The sequence below is a fragment of the Acinonyx jubatus genome, chromosome B3 (assembly GCF_027475565.1).
Source record: "Acinonyx jubatus isolate Ajub_Pintada_27869175 chromosome B3, VMU_Ajub_asm_v1.0, whole genome shotgun sequence".
NCBI classification, from domain to species: Eukaryota; Metazoa; Chordata; class Mammalia; order Carnivora; family Felidae; genus Acinonyx; species Acinonyx jubatus.
The window spans coordinates 108434946-108448259 of record NC_069386.1 but is presented as its reverse complement, the minus strand read 5'-3'; the positions used below and the strand labels follow the sequence as shown (position 1 = coordinate 108448259).

At 41.9% G+C, this 13314-nt stretch overlaps 1 long non-coding RNA gene across 1 annotated transcript; it reads left to right on the top strand.

Annotated features, from left to right (window-relative positions):
* Nucleotides 1–3248: 3248 nt before the first annotated feature.
* Nucleotides 3249–12931, top strand: LOC128316054 (uncharacterized). The gene is made up of 2 exons (XR_008299453.1): nt 3249–4722; nt 12679–12931. It is a non-coding gene; the product is annotated as an uncharacterized LOC128316054 (long non-coding RNA).
* The last annotated feature ends 383 nt before the right edge of the window (nt 12932–13314 follow it).

The following is a 13314-nucleotide window of genomic DNA, read 5'->3' as shown; positions in this document are numbered from 1 at the left end:
CTGCAGGGATCGTAGCATGCCATAGCTTATTTCAATGAAAAAAAATTTTTTTAAGGGGCGCCTGGGTGGCTCATTAGGCTGAGCATCCAACTTCAGCTCTGGTCGTGATCTTGCGGTTCATGAGTTTGAGCCCCGCGTTGGGCTCTGTGCTGACAGCTCAGAGCCTGGGGTCTGCTTCAGATTCTGTGTCCCCCTCTCTCTTCGCCCCACCCCTGCTTGTGCTCTGTTTCTCTCTGTCTTTCAAAAAATGAATAAACATTAAAAAAAATGGTTTTTTTAATTTTTTTTTATTTTAGAGAGAGAAAGAGTCTGCAAGCAGGAGAAGGGGCAGAAGAAGAGAGAGAGAGAGAAGGAGGGAGAATCTTAAGCAGGCTCCACTTGATCCCATGATCCTGGGATCATGACTTGAGCCAAAATCAAGAGTTGGACACTCAGGGCACCTGGGTGGCTCAGTCGGTTAAGCGTCGTCTTCAGTTCAGGTCATGATCTCATGGTTCACGAGTTTGAGCACCACGTCGGGCTCTGTGCTGACAGCTCAGAACCTGGAGCCTGTTTCGGATTCTGTCTCCCTCTCTCTCTGCCCTCCCTCCCCCCCATCATGCTCTGTCTCTCTCAAAAATAAATGAAACATTTGAAACAGTTAATAAAAAAAAAGAGTTGGACGCTCAACCAACTGAACCACGCAGGCACCCCAGAATATTTCAAATTTTAAGGGAAAACAGTGATACATGACATTTGCCAGGAAAATACTTGAACTATCAGCTCCAAGTAGTTTCATAGTTTCAATATTGGATCACTCTTCATTCCTTTTGATATCATATCTTTGTGATGGAAACTGCCCGAGGCTTCTCAGGACACATAAATTTGATGCCAAGCAGGGGCCAGTAGTTGGTGGAATCACTGCCTGGGAAGTTGACTCCAGGCTTCTGACTGCAACGCAAGCAGCTCGCTTAGCTTTCCTCTCAAGATTGCCTTGGGCCCTGGCAAAACAGGAAAGGCAGGGATGCCCTGTCCAGAGCTTCCACCCGCAGCCCAACCTGCTGAAGCTGTAAGAACCACCTTCTTGTTCAGGATCCCCCCAGGGCCATGGCCCAAGGTCAGCACCTGCTGTGGCTTCAGCAAACAGGGCTGGGGGGACTGTATCCCCTGCTGCCCAGAGGTCCCCTTTTCTGAGGAATTGTGAAGACTACCAGTGCCTAAGGTCATGATTTCCATGAAAATAAAGGTGCCAAGGTGTGGCAGTTTCTGAAAGAGCCACTTTATAAACACATTAAAGAAAGATCTTCTGTAAATACAAAGAGGCCTTAGCCTTAATGCTGCTTTATGAATTGTGTCAGTAGTAACTGTTCAGCCATGGAGCAGTGTAAAAGGTTAGCTATATTAATCTTTTTTTTAACTTACACATACTTGATTGAAAGCCTATATGGTACATATGATGTTTGATATAGTTGACCTCAGCTTTTTTTTTTTCTAAGGTTTATTACTTATTTTTGAGAGAGAGACAGTGAGCAAGTGGAGGAGGGGCGGGGGGGGGGGGGGGACAGAGGTTCCGAAGCGGACTCTGGGCTGACAGCAGCAAGCTTGACGTGGGGCTCGAACTCACACTCACAAACCGTGAGATCACCCCTTGAGCATGAAGTCAGACAATCAACTGAGCCACCCACGTGCCCCTAGTTGACCTCAGCTTTGTTCACACTGACTTCAGTGAGCTGCATTTGGGCTTTCTGTGCTTAACATCGCTTACTTGCTGCTGTTGTCATTGGTTTGTTTCATTTCAGGAAGAGGGTGGGTACTTTCAGGAAAAATCATATTTTTAATTCCTTCTCTGGCAATTCTTTCCTGGATTCTTTGCTTTACATAACTATACCTACAATGGAACCAGCATCTTAAAGGCATGAAGATGAGTCTTACTCCAACATCACATGATCTTCTAATTCTACTAGTTAACAAGAACTGTCCAGCCACAAGAGACACCAATGAACTTGGTGATAATCAGATCCTGTGCACAGGAAATGTTTTTGACATCTAACATTCCTAGGAGCTTAAAAGGCTTCCCTTTAGTAGACCCGCTGGGCTTCAGTGCATCAGCCATGGACTCCAGTGGCCCCCTGTGGCCCCTGGCTATGCTAATTCTTTTTTTTTTTTTTTTCTTTTTAGCTATGCTAATTCTTGAGTAGACAAGGGAGAAGGACCCTTCTAGCATCCGGAACTGTCTTTATGAGAACTGCTTTCAATCCTGTGGTCAAATCACTACCACATTCTTCAATGATGAGAACTGGGTTTAGCTTTAAGGCTTCAGATAAGTAGTTCTCAACTTCAGGATGTATCAGAATCATCTAATGAATTTAATTACCACTGTGCCACCCCCTCCCACCTTCCCCCCCCCCCCCCCCCCCCCCCGCATCATGAGATACCAGTTCGGTTAGAGAGGTATAGGGCTGAAGCCTGGATATTTTTTCAAAGCGCCCTAAGTCTATGAATTGACAAAACTACTTTGGGAAGCAGTTGTGGCAGTGTATTTGTTTCCTGTTGCTGCTGTAACAAATTGTCCAAACTTTCTGGCTGGAACAATATTTGTTATCCTACATTTCTGGAAGTTTCATCAGGTGTTGGCAGGGCTACATGTCACTTCTGGAGAGGAGAAAATCTATTTCCTTGCCTTCCCCAAGTTCTAGAAGATGCACATCCTCTTGGCTCATTGCTGCCACTTTTCACCTTCAAAACCAAGGACATCAGGCCCTCCCAGCCTTCCTCACGCTACCATTTCTCTAGTTCTCTCCATCCTGTTTCCCTCCTCCCCTTTTAAGTACTCTTGTGATTACACTGGCCACACCTGGACAATCCAAAATAATTATTTTAAAGTCAGCTGATGAGCAACCTTAATTTCCTTTTGCCAGGTAGCCCAAAATACAGATTCCAGGGATCAGGACATAGACATTTTGGGGGAGCCATTATTCTGCCTACCATAGTTCACATGTACCCAAACTGAATACATGCATGGCTTTAAACAGGCAATTCTACTCCTACATGTATACCTACCTAGTAGAAATGCGTAATAGATTCCACAAAAAGACATTTACAGATTATGGCAGCATTGTTGATAATCGCCCCAAACTAGAAACTGCCCAAATGACCAAAAGTAGAGTTAACAATGACAACCAGATCCACTAGCTAAGCAATCAGATCTCCTTCATTTGTGGGATGGGGGGGGGGGGGGGGGTCAACTGGATTGATGAATTTTCTTAGGGGCCAAACTAGAAAGTGACTCTAGGTCTAAGACTGGGGATGTGGCAAATGGAAGACAGCATGGGTTTGAGGAGAAATGGTAAATTTATGGGTCTCCACTTAGCATGCAGTAAAACTCTTAACAGTGGGGAAAGCAGCGGCCTGGAAGGAGAAAGTTCTTGTTGCCTGTCTGTTATTAACCAGCCTTATAACCCTTGGTCAAGTGTTGGGTTGAACAAAACATTTTAAAATTGACCTCAAAATTAGGAAGTGTGGCCTGGATTTCTGACATGTGACTCTGGGGTTTCAGGCAGCCCCAATTGTTGCAGGATTTTTTTTTTTTTTTTTACCTCAAAACCCAGGATTCGTTGTCTCGCTGCTTTGAAGAATGAAGAGGTGGACACGAAGTGAGCAGCAGGCAAAAGTTTATTGGAGTATAAGATCAGAAAGGAAGAATAGTATGAAAGAAAGCTCTCCTTACAGAGAGGGAGCATTCCAAAGTGAGTGCCCCCGGAAAATAGGCAAGGACCTTTGTTATAGAAGATTCTGGTCACCCTCTCTTTCTCTTCCCCCTTGTTCCTTCTCAGGTTCTACCCTAACTGGCTTGATAGCTCTACGAGCTGGGTTATCCATTGCTGATTGGCTCATTTCCATTGTATGTCTATGACCATACCATTCCTTGCGGGTCATATGTTTTATGGTACTGATTTTTAGTTAGGTCTTTGATCTAATTCCTGAGGAAATCCTGAGGGGGAGTAGCTGGTGTCTGTTACATTCCAAAGAGGAACCTTATGCCTGAGGGAGTTTGCTAAGGTCAGACACTCCCAGCATTGTTCCAAAATAGGTGATTTTCCTCACCCTGAGACCTCAGGTCCTGACCTTTCCCTCTCTGCCTATTGTATCCCATCTTTTCCCAATCATACAACTAGCCTAGCAGCAACATTTTTCGGGTCAGAATAATGGAGCTTGTTAACCCAACACAGGAGCCAGCAGGCATAGCCAGGCACTTTCTGTCTGGAGATCGTTCCCTCAAATGAAAGGGCCATATTCAGGCGTGAAAGGCTGGGAGATCAACAACCTCTCTCCGGTCCTATGTGCAGTGTCCCCTTCCGCAAAAGAGGGACCATGAGGACCACCCTACTCTGAACGCTCGCCCGCGGCCCAACACATGCTAGGGACAAGTGCAGCTGCTTCTACGGAAACCACGTGCCTGGGCAGGAGTCCCATTCAAGATTCTACAATGGATGCGGCCAAAACGCAGGTGGGATCCTTTCCCGGGCTGCGCGCAGCAGCCCCGCCCGTGATTAGCTACGGTGCAGACGACCCGCACTACTGCGCCTGCGCCGCGCCGAACTAGGCTGCGCCGGGGATGCTGCGACTGGCGGGAACGGAAGACGCTCGTAATCGGGGCGGTAGACGAGCGACGCTGAAGGCGGAAGTGGGAGAAAAAGACGCAGAGGACCTTGCTGGTGACTCGCTGGCGGAAATGATTGGAGGGTGGAACAGCCGTTTCAGTTCGCGCCTTCGTGTGGGGCGGGGACCTCGCGATTCCAGCCCAGCCCAAAGGAGGGGCGGTCTCGCGGGAGAACAGTTTCGCGCGCGCGGGAGCGGGGCACTGGCGGCCAGGGCGTTCCCGGCTGCGCGCGCGGTGCTTACCCGGGGGGAATTCTGAGCGAGTTCCCGCGCGGGCAGGCTCTGGTGGCGCCCACGGCCCCAAGTCGGAGGGTCCGGGCGGCCCCCGTAACCGTTTTAAAAACTCAGGTGACTCCTTGGCCAAGGTCGAAGCCTATGCGCTGTGCGAGGCCATTCTGAGCTGGAGCGCCGCGTGGCTCCCAGTGCCCGGGGTAACCTCGGGGTCGGTCAGTGCGAGAAGGGTCGTCAGCTTCCCCGCGCAGATCTGGGGTTGGAGAGGACGGACGCTACTTGAATTAGACTTCAAGTGACCCACGTGTGTGTGTGGGGCGGGGGGGGGGGGGTTGTTGGGGGAGAGAGACCACCTCCCCGCAGGCGTCCACTCTGCAGAAGTGAGATGGGGTTTTGCTTGCAGAACAGGACCGGAGGGAGGTATCTCGTGAGGACTGGTACCGCCAGTTTCCGAGTATGAAGCTTTCTTTGCTGGAGGAACCTGGCTAGGTTCTTAACAGCTTTCAGCTTAGTTATCCCAATGCAGTTCTGAAGACAGGTTGTTCAGGTCACTTTGGACTCTACCAAATACCGGGGTTTCTTTCCTAAACCGTGTCTAACCGATGGCAGCGCTTACTTATTGAACGTGATTCATTTTTTTATCTGAGGGGTTTTTATTAACGGTTTTATTGGGATGTAGTTTACATAGCATAAAATTCACCTGTTTTAAGTGTGCAGTTAATGATTGTTAGCATATATACATAGTTGTGTAGCCGTCACCATAGTGGTATTAGACTCTGGCATTTTTTCCCTAGTAATTGCCTTTATTCTCAAAAGTTTGCACAAGTGGACCTTTAAAGGTACAGTGTACTGTATATAAGAGACTCTGAAGATGTACACTCAAATCGTGTTATACCTGAGTAGATGAAATTAAGAGGAGACTCGAAGCATATTTTCCTAGGTGTTGCCAGTGGTGAAACTTGTGTATTGCAGTCCAAAGAAATACTGTATCAACTGCTTCATTTGCTGAGGAATATGGCATAAACCCCATTTTACATGTGAACAAATCAACATTGAAGGATAAATTGCCTAAACATAGCTGTGCCCAGGCTAAACCCCAACCCTCGATGCCTTATCTCTAAATGTATTGCCTTTGCCACTTCATCAGCCTGCTTTTCAATTATATCTATGTATGACCTGTACCGTTCACTCATTTATTGAGCAAATAACTATTGAGTCACCACTATGCAAACAGCAACATAAAACTGCTCTAGATGCTGGAGATACCATAACGAACCAGCTAAATTCCTACCCTCGTCTAATATTCTGGCAGAGGAGACCATGAGCAATTAAAGAAACACCCTAATTTTAGATATTGAGACGTGGCATTAAAAACAAAACAATGTTTATTTAATTTTTGAGAGAGAGACTACAGGAGTTGGGGAGGGGCCGAGAGAGAGAGGGAGACACAGAATCCAAAGCAGGCTCCGGGCTCAGCTATCAGCACAGAGCCCGACGTGAGGCTCAAACCCATGAACTGCAAGATCAAGACCTGAGCTGAAGTTGGACGCTTAGCCAACTGGGCCACCCAGGTGCCCCAAGACATGGCATTTGGCAAACCAGGAGTATAGGAACAGTGGTAGGAGGCAGGATCTGTCTTGAGCAGAAATCTGACAGAAGAGAGGAGTTGGGATGTAAGAGAAAAAGGATTTGGTTTGAGCAACTGGAAAGATGGAGTCGCAGTTTACGAAGTTAAAATAAGGTAATGCTGTGAAAGGATGAGGTTTTTGAGTTAAGCTTATGAATGCAGCTTTAGATGCTTTTTAGATGTCTCTTAGACATCTAGTTGGAGATGTGGTATTTCATTCTGTGAAGTTACATGTCATTTGACCAAGGGAATGGTCAAATTCAAGGAGATGAGGGGGAACCAGGAGGAAAGATCGAAAAGGGGAGTGTAGTGTGTTAGGAGGATAACCAGGAGAGCATATAGCCTCAGAAGATAAGTGAAGAAAGTGATTTGTGGAAGAGGGGACAATGTTAAATGTTAACAGATTGATCAGATAAAATGAAGACTGAGAATGGCCCATCTGTAAGAGAATAGAAATACAGGTAAATAACATGGGTTTGAACTGCATAGGTCCATGTGGATTTTTTAAAAATAAATACTGTACAGCACTGTAAATGTATTTTCTCTTCCTTGTGATTTCCTTAACATTTTCTTTTCTCTAGTTTTGTTGTAAAGATACAGTGTATAATACATATACAAAATGTGTTTAATCAACTGTTTATATTATCAGTAAGGCTTCTGGCCAATAGTGGGAGTCAAAGTTATTTTAAAAAGTCATGTGGACTTTTCAACTATGCAAAGGATCGTTTCCCCACCCCACCTCCTTCAGTGGTCAGCTGTATATAAAGTCTTTTGTTATAAAATCTTTTGATATATATGTTTATACTGACAGCTACTACAGAAACAGTGTTTACCCTTTTTTGAGGAGGTGTACGTTTTTACAACCTTTCTGAAGTGATGTTATCTAAAATTTAAATCGTGCTTTTTTTGACCAAGTAATTTCACTTGTAGGCACTTATCCTATAGAAATATTTATACATGCACACAAAGGTATTGTGTGTGTGTGTGTGTATATATATATATATACACACACATATGATACAATATGAGTATTAATCACAGCATTGTTTACAATTGGGGAAGAAAACAAATTTTCATCAAGATGGATATAGTTTTAAAGGAAAGATATTAGTGTATAGAGGGGCACATGAGTGGCTCACTTGGTTTAAGCATCCAACTCTTGATTTCACCTCAGGTCATGATCTCACAGTTTGTGAGTTCAAGCCCCACATTGGTCTTTGCACTGACACTGTGGGGCCTGCTTGGGATTCTCTCTCTCCCCTTTCTCTCTACCCCTATCCCACTTGCTCTCTCTCTCAAAATAAATAAACAAAAAAAAATTTAAGTAAATAAATAAAGGAAAGCTATTAGTGTATAGATATGAAAGACACCTGCTACAGCTTGAAACTTGACCTTCTAGAATTCAAGTATTGAGGACCTAACCCTAAGTGTGATGATATTTGGAGGTGGAACCTTTGAGAGGTGATTAGGTTTAGATGAGGTCTCAAGGGTGGGATCCCCATGATGGGATTAGTGTTCTTATAAGAAGAGGGGGACCTGAGCTCTCTTCTCTCTGCCATGTAAGGACACTAAAGCCGTGAAGTAAGTGCTCGCCAGAACTGAATTGACTGGCACCTTGACAGAGTTCCCAGCCTCCAGATCTATGAGAAATAAATGTTTGCTGTTTAAGCTACCCAAACTATGGTATTTTGTTATTGCAGCCCTAGCTGGTTAAGACAGAGAGCCTTATTGAATGATAAAGTTGGGTTATCTAATAGAATGTATACGATCTCATTTATGTTAATATACCTGCGGGAGGCCTGTCTAATCACACTGTCAAAAATTACTCTATTTACCTTCCCTGATACTATTACGTACCCTTTTCTATCTATAGCACTTATCACTATCTAAAATTATTAATTTTTATACTCATTTATTGTTTTGTCATAGTGGAAGTTCTGTAAGATTTTTGCCTTTCTTGTTTATCTTTCTATCTCCAGTGCTGGGGTATATAACTTTTAGAAACATTATTTTAGGGAAAAAACCTTAACAGAGAGTATTCCTGCAGCAAATTAGACCACAAATTCTTTCATACTGTTTCCTTCAAAGGGTGGTGGCACATTTCCCTGCTTTTGAGTGTAGGAATTAGTGACTAGCTTTTAGTAAGTGGAATATGGCAGAAGTGGAGGGATGTCAATAGGCCATAAAAGGCACCATGACTTCCTCCTTGCTTCTTCTCTTCCATCATTCATTTGGGTAGACCAGCTGCCCTGTCATGAGGACATAGCAAGCAATGCTCTGGAGAGTCCTCTGGGCAAGAAACTGAGGCCTGCTCCCAATAGCCAGTGGGGAACTTAGGCCTCTAACAATTTCGGTCAGCCCCAGTCAAGACTTAAGATGACTGCATCTCCAGGTAACAGCTTGACAGCAAGGTCACAGGAGGGAGAGAAGGACTGGAAGCAGGTCCTCTGGAGTGGACTCTGGAGAAGATTCTGTACCAAGATTCTTAGGCCATGTCAGATTTCCAGCTCCTTTACCTTTCCTCTCCTTGCAGCGAGGGCTAAATTGACTGAGATTTTTAGACTCAGTAAGTTACTGAGAAAAGTGTGTTAAAATTGGCACTTAATTATTATGGGTTTTTCCCTGTATAGTTCTGTCAGCATTAACTTTTTAATTGTGAAACAATTTGCACACAAATTTAAGATTTTTACTTTTCTGTTGAATTGCCCCTTTTTATCATGAAATCCCACCCTTTATTTCATGTGATACTTCTTGTCTCACAGTGTCTCACACTTTTGATATTTAAAAAAACTTTTTTTTTTAATGTTTTATTTACTTTTGAGAGAGACAGAGCATGAGCAGGGGAGGGGCAGAGAGAGGGAGATACTTTGATATTAGCGAAACCACATTTCTTTCAGTTGGTGTTTGCATGGCAATTTTTTTTCCATTTTTTCTTCAACCATTCTGTGTTGTTTAATTAAAGCTTATTATTATGTAAACAGCACATAGTTGAGCTTTGTGTCTTTTAATCCAATTGTATAATCTTTGCTTTTAAATTGGAATGTTTAGACTATTGATGTTTAAAGTAAATTCTGATGAAGTTGGATTTAAGTCTACCATGTTGATGTTTATTGTCTATTTTCCCCATCTATTCTTTGTTCATATGATGGTTAATTTATGGGTCAGCTTGGCTGGGCCACAATGCCCAGATATTTAGTCAAATAGTATTTTTGATGTTTCTGTGAGAGTGTTTTTGGGTGAGATTAACATTTAAAGTGGTGGATTTTAAATTTTTTTTTTCAACGTTTATTTATTTTTGGGACAGAGAGAGACAGAGCATGAACGGGGGAGGGGCAGAGAGAGAGGGAGACACAGAATCGGAAACAGGCTCCAGGTTCTGAGCCATCAGCCCAGAGCCTGACGCGGGGCTCGAACTCCCGGACCGCGAGATCGTGACCTGGCTGAAGTCGGACGCTTAACCGACTGCGCCACCCAGGCGCCCCTAAAGTGGTGGATTTTAAATAAAGCAGAATGCCCTCCATTATGTGGGTGGCCTCATTCAATAGTTGAAGGCCTATTCAAAACAAAAATTGACCTCCCCTGAGTAAGAGGGAATTCTGCCAGCAGATTGTCTTCAGACTTGAGTTGCACAACATTGGCTTTTCTCTGGGTCTCCAGCCTGCTGGTCTACCCTATAGATTTTAGGCCTGCCAGGCTTCATAATTGCATGAACCAGTTTCTTAAAATAAAATCTCTTTCTACATACGTACACACAGTCTATTCATTCTGTTCTCTGGAGAACCCTAACACAGTTTCTTAATTTTTCCTTTATCACTTTCTTTGAATTAAATATTTTAATTTTATTATTGTATCTTTCTTTTGTGTTTTAATTATATACTTCTGTTATCTTTAGTGATTACCCTTGACCTACAGATTAAAAAATGCATATGTATTTGACTTACGATAACTTAAAATTAAAACTTTTATAATTTCTGCCCCAAATTAAGAAATTTATATTTTAACTCCATTTTAAACTACCCTATAGCCACTGTACTATTATCATGTACTTTTCCAAATGTAATAAATCCTACAAGACATTATTATTGTTGTCATTATTAACTGCTAGTACTTATTTCTGTTTCTCTACACATTTACCAATTCTATTGTTCTTTATTCCTTTCTACTATTCTGTGTTTCTAAAATGGGCTAATTTTCCATCAACTTGAAGAATTTCATTTAGTATTTCTTATAGTATAGTTCTTATAGCAGTAGGTCCCTTCAGTTTGTTTGTTTTTCCCTGAAAACTTCTTTATTTAATCTTAATTTTTGAATGGTATTTTCATTGGGCATAAAACCCTAGGATAACAGGTTTTTTTCCCAGCACATTGAAGATGTCATTCTGTTATTTTCTGACTGCTTTAGTTAAAAGTCAGCCCTCAGTCTTCTTGTATCTTTGAAGGTAGTGTGTCTTTTTCTCCCCTCTGTGGTTGCGTCTAAGTTTTTCTGTCTTTAATTGTAAACACTTTGACTGTGATGTGCCTTGGTATGAGTTTATTATCTTTATCATGCCTAAGATTTGCAGAGTTTATTGAATCTGTGGGTCTATGTCTGTCATCAGGTTTGGCAATTTTTTTAGTCACCATTTCTTCAACCCTTTTGTTTCTCTTTTCTTATTTTGAAACTCCAATTACAAACATGCTAGATCTTTTGAGTGTGTACCACATGTCTTGAATGTAATTGAAAAAAATTTTTTCTGCCTGTGCTTCAGTTGGGTTACTTATTTTGATTTGACTTCAAGGTCATCAGTCCTGGTGGCTGTGCTTCTAAGACACAAAGACAGAAAATATGGAAACAGGACTGAAACTGTAAATTAGGTTTAGAATAGGGAGATGTTACCATTCCCTAGCAACTGGTATTCAAAGCAACATGTGAGCATAATTAGCTGTGTATCTAAGCTCTTTATGTGTATGATGACAAAGCAAGTTTTTACAAATGTCATTTTCTATTGCAGTATAGTTATTTTCAATTCCTTTCTCCTTCAAATACAATTAATGAATCCCCTTTTGGGAGTTGTTGTGGTAGAAGTACTTTAGTCCATGTGTAATATCCGGACCATCACAGTATTATATTAGTACAGTAAGACCTTGGTTTGCAAGCATAATTCATTCTAAAAACATGCTTGTAATCCAAAGCACTTACATATCAAAGTGGATTTCCCCATAAGAAATGATGGAAACTCAGATGATTCATTCCACAACCCCAAAATATTCATATATAATTGATTACAATACTGTAAAATGATACACAATAAATACAAAATAAAGAAAATGCAAAATATAAAGAAAACTAACCAATTAACCTCTACTTACCTTTGAAAATCTTTGTGACTGGGGTGAGGGAGACAAGAGAGAGGAGGGTTATTGTGTAGGACAACTTTCACTATCTCTAACGGAATCACTGCTATGTATTGGCTCAATGAAATCTTTTTCTACATGGGGGCCGTTGTACATGTTCACACAAATGTTGACTGTAGTACAGTATTAATAAACTTGTCATATAATGTATTTAATGTAACTGGAAATAAGGCAGGAGAGGAAAGGGTCTGTATCTGCAGGCCGCCTCACCTAGAGTGAAGGAAAGCATTCCCAAGTTTACTCTTGTATGGAAAAGCAAAGGACTGTCCATAGGCGCTTTGAAGTGACAAAAAATACAGTAGTGTCAGTTGTGGACACCTTCCAACGTTCTGAAAAATCACTGGGGCCTGAGACCCACAGTGAGAGAGAGAAAACTGTTGGCTCAGTTGTGATTATGTGATGTACAGCAGCATCATGTACCACTCGTATTGCAAGACATCGCTCGTTTATCAAGTTAAAATTTATGAGAAATGTTTGCTCATTTTGTGGGACACTCACAAAACAAGTTATTCGCAATCCAAGGATTTATCGTATTTAAGCAGATGCTTCTCCCAAATGTTCCCTTGAGGGGATGTTTTCTGAAATGGCATTCCTCATGGGAATATTTGTATGACTGAACAGCTATTTTCATTAGAAATCCATTGTCTGTCTCTCTATATATTTCTTTTTGTTATTTTTTTATTATTATAAATACATTTCCTGTCTCTATATTTCTTTTTGTTATTTTTGTATTATGTTTCTTTTTAAGTGACATTCGAAAGTTAATTGATCAATTGTCTGTTGATACAGGGCACATCTGAAAGAGAAAAGGCAGAAACCACTTTAGATCTGTTGGCAGATATGAACAGATTCACCCCCTATATGAATACGAAGAGAAGATCCCATTGCAGCCTGTAGAAGCTGGAAAAGGCAAGAAAATAAATTCTCCTCTAGAGCCTCTAGAGGGAATGCATCTGTGTCGACACCTTGATTTTAGTTTCGTAGACTTGTATAGGACCTCTAACCTATATAACTGTAAGATAATAAATTTATGTCATTTTAAGCAACTGAGTTTGTGGTAATTTGTTACAGCAGTGACAGGAAACCAATACACTAGTCCTCCTCCATTTATTCCTGCAAATACACATATCATTTTCAGATTATAAGGACATGTATTTGTATATAATTTCCTGCCAGAATTGTTACTCAGAACCTCCTGAATGGTGTTGCCTGATTGTTTGATTTACCTTTTTGATTAAAAACAAAGATAACAGGTATTTAAAAGAGAGAGAGAGAGAGAAAAGAGGGGCCCTTGGCTGACTCAGTTGGTAGAGCATACTACTTTTTTTAAAATTCTCTTAAAATGTTTATTTATTTTGAGAGAGAGAGAGAGAGACAGACAGAGTGCAAATGGGGGAGGGGCAGAGAGGAAGACACAGAATCTGA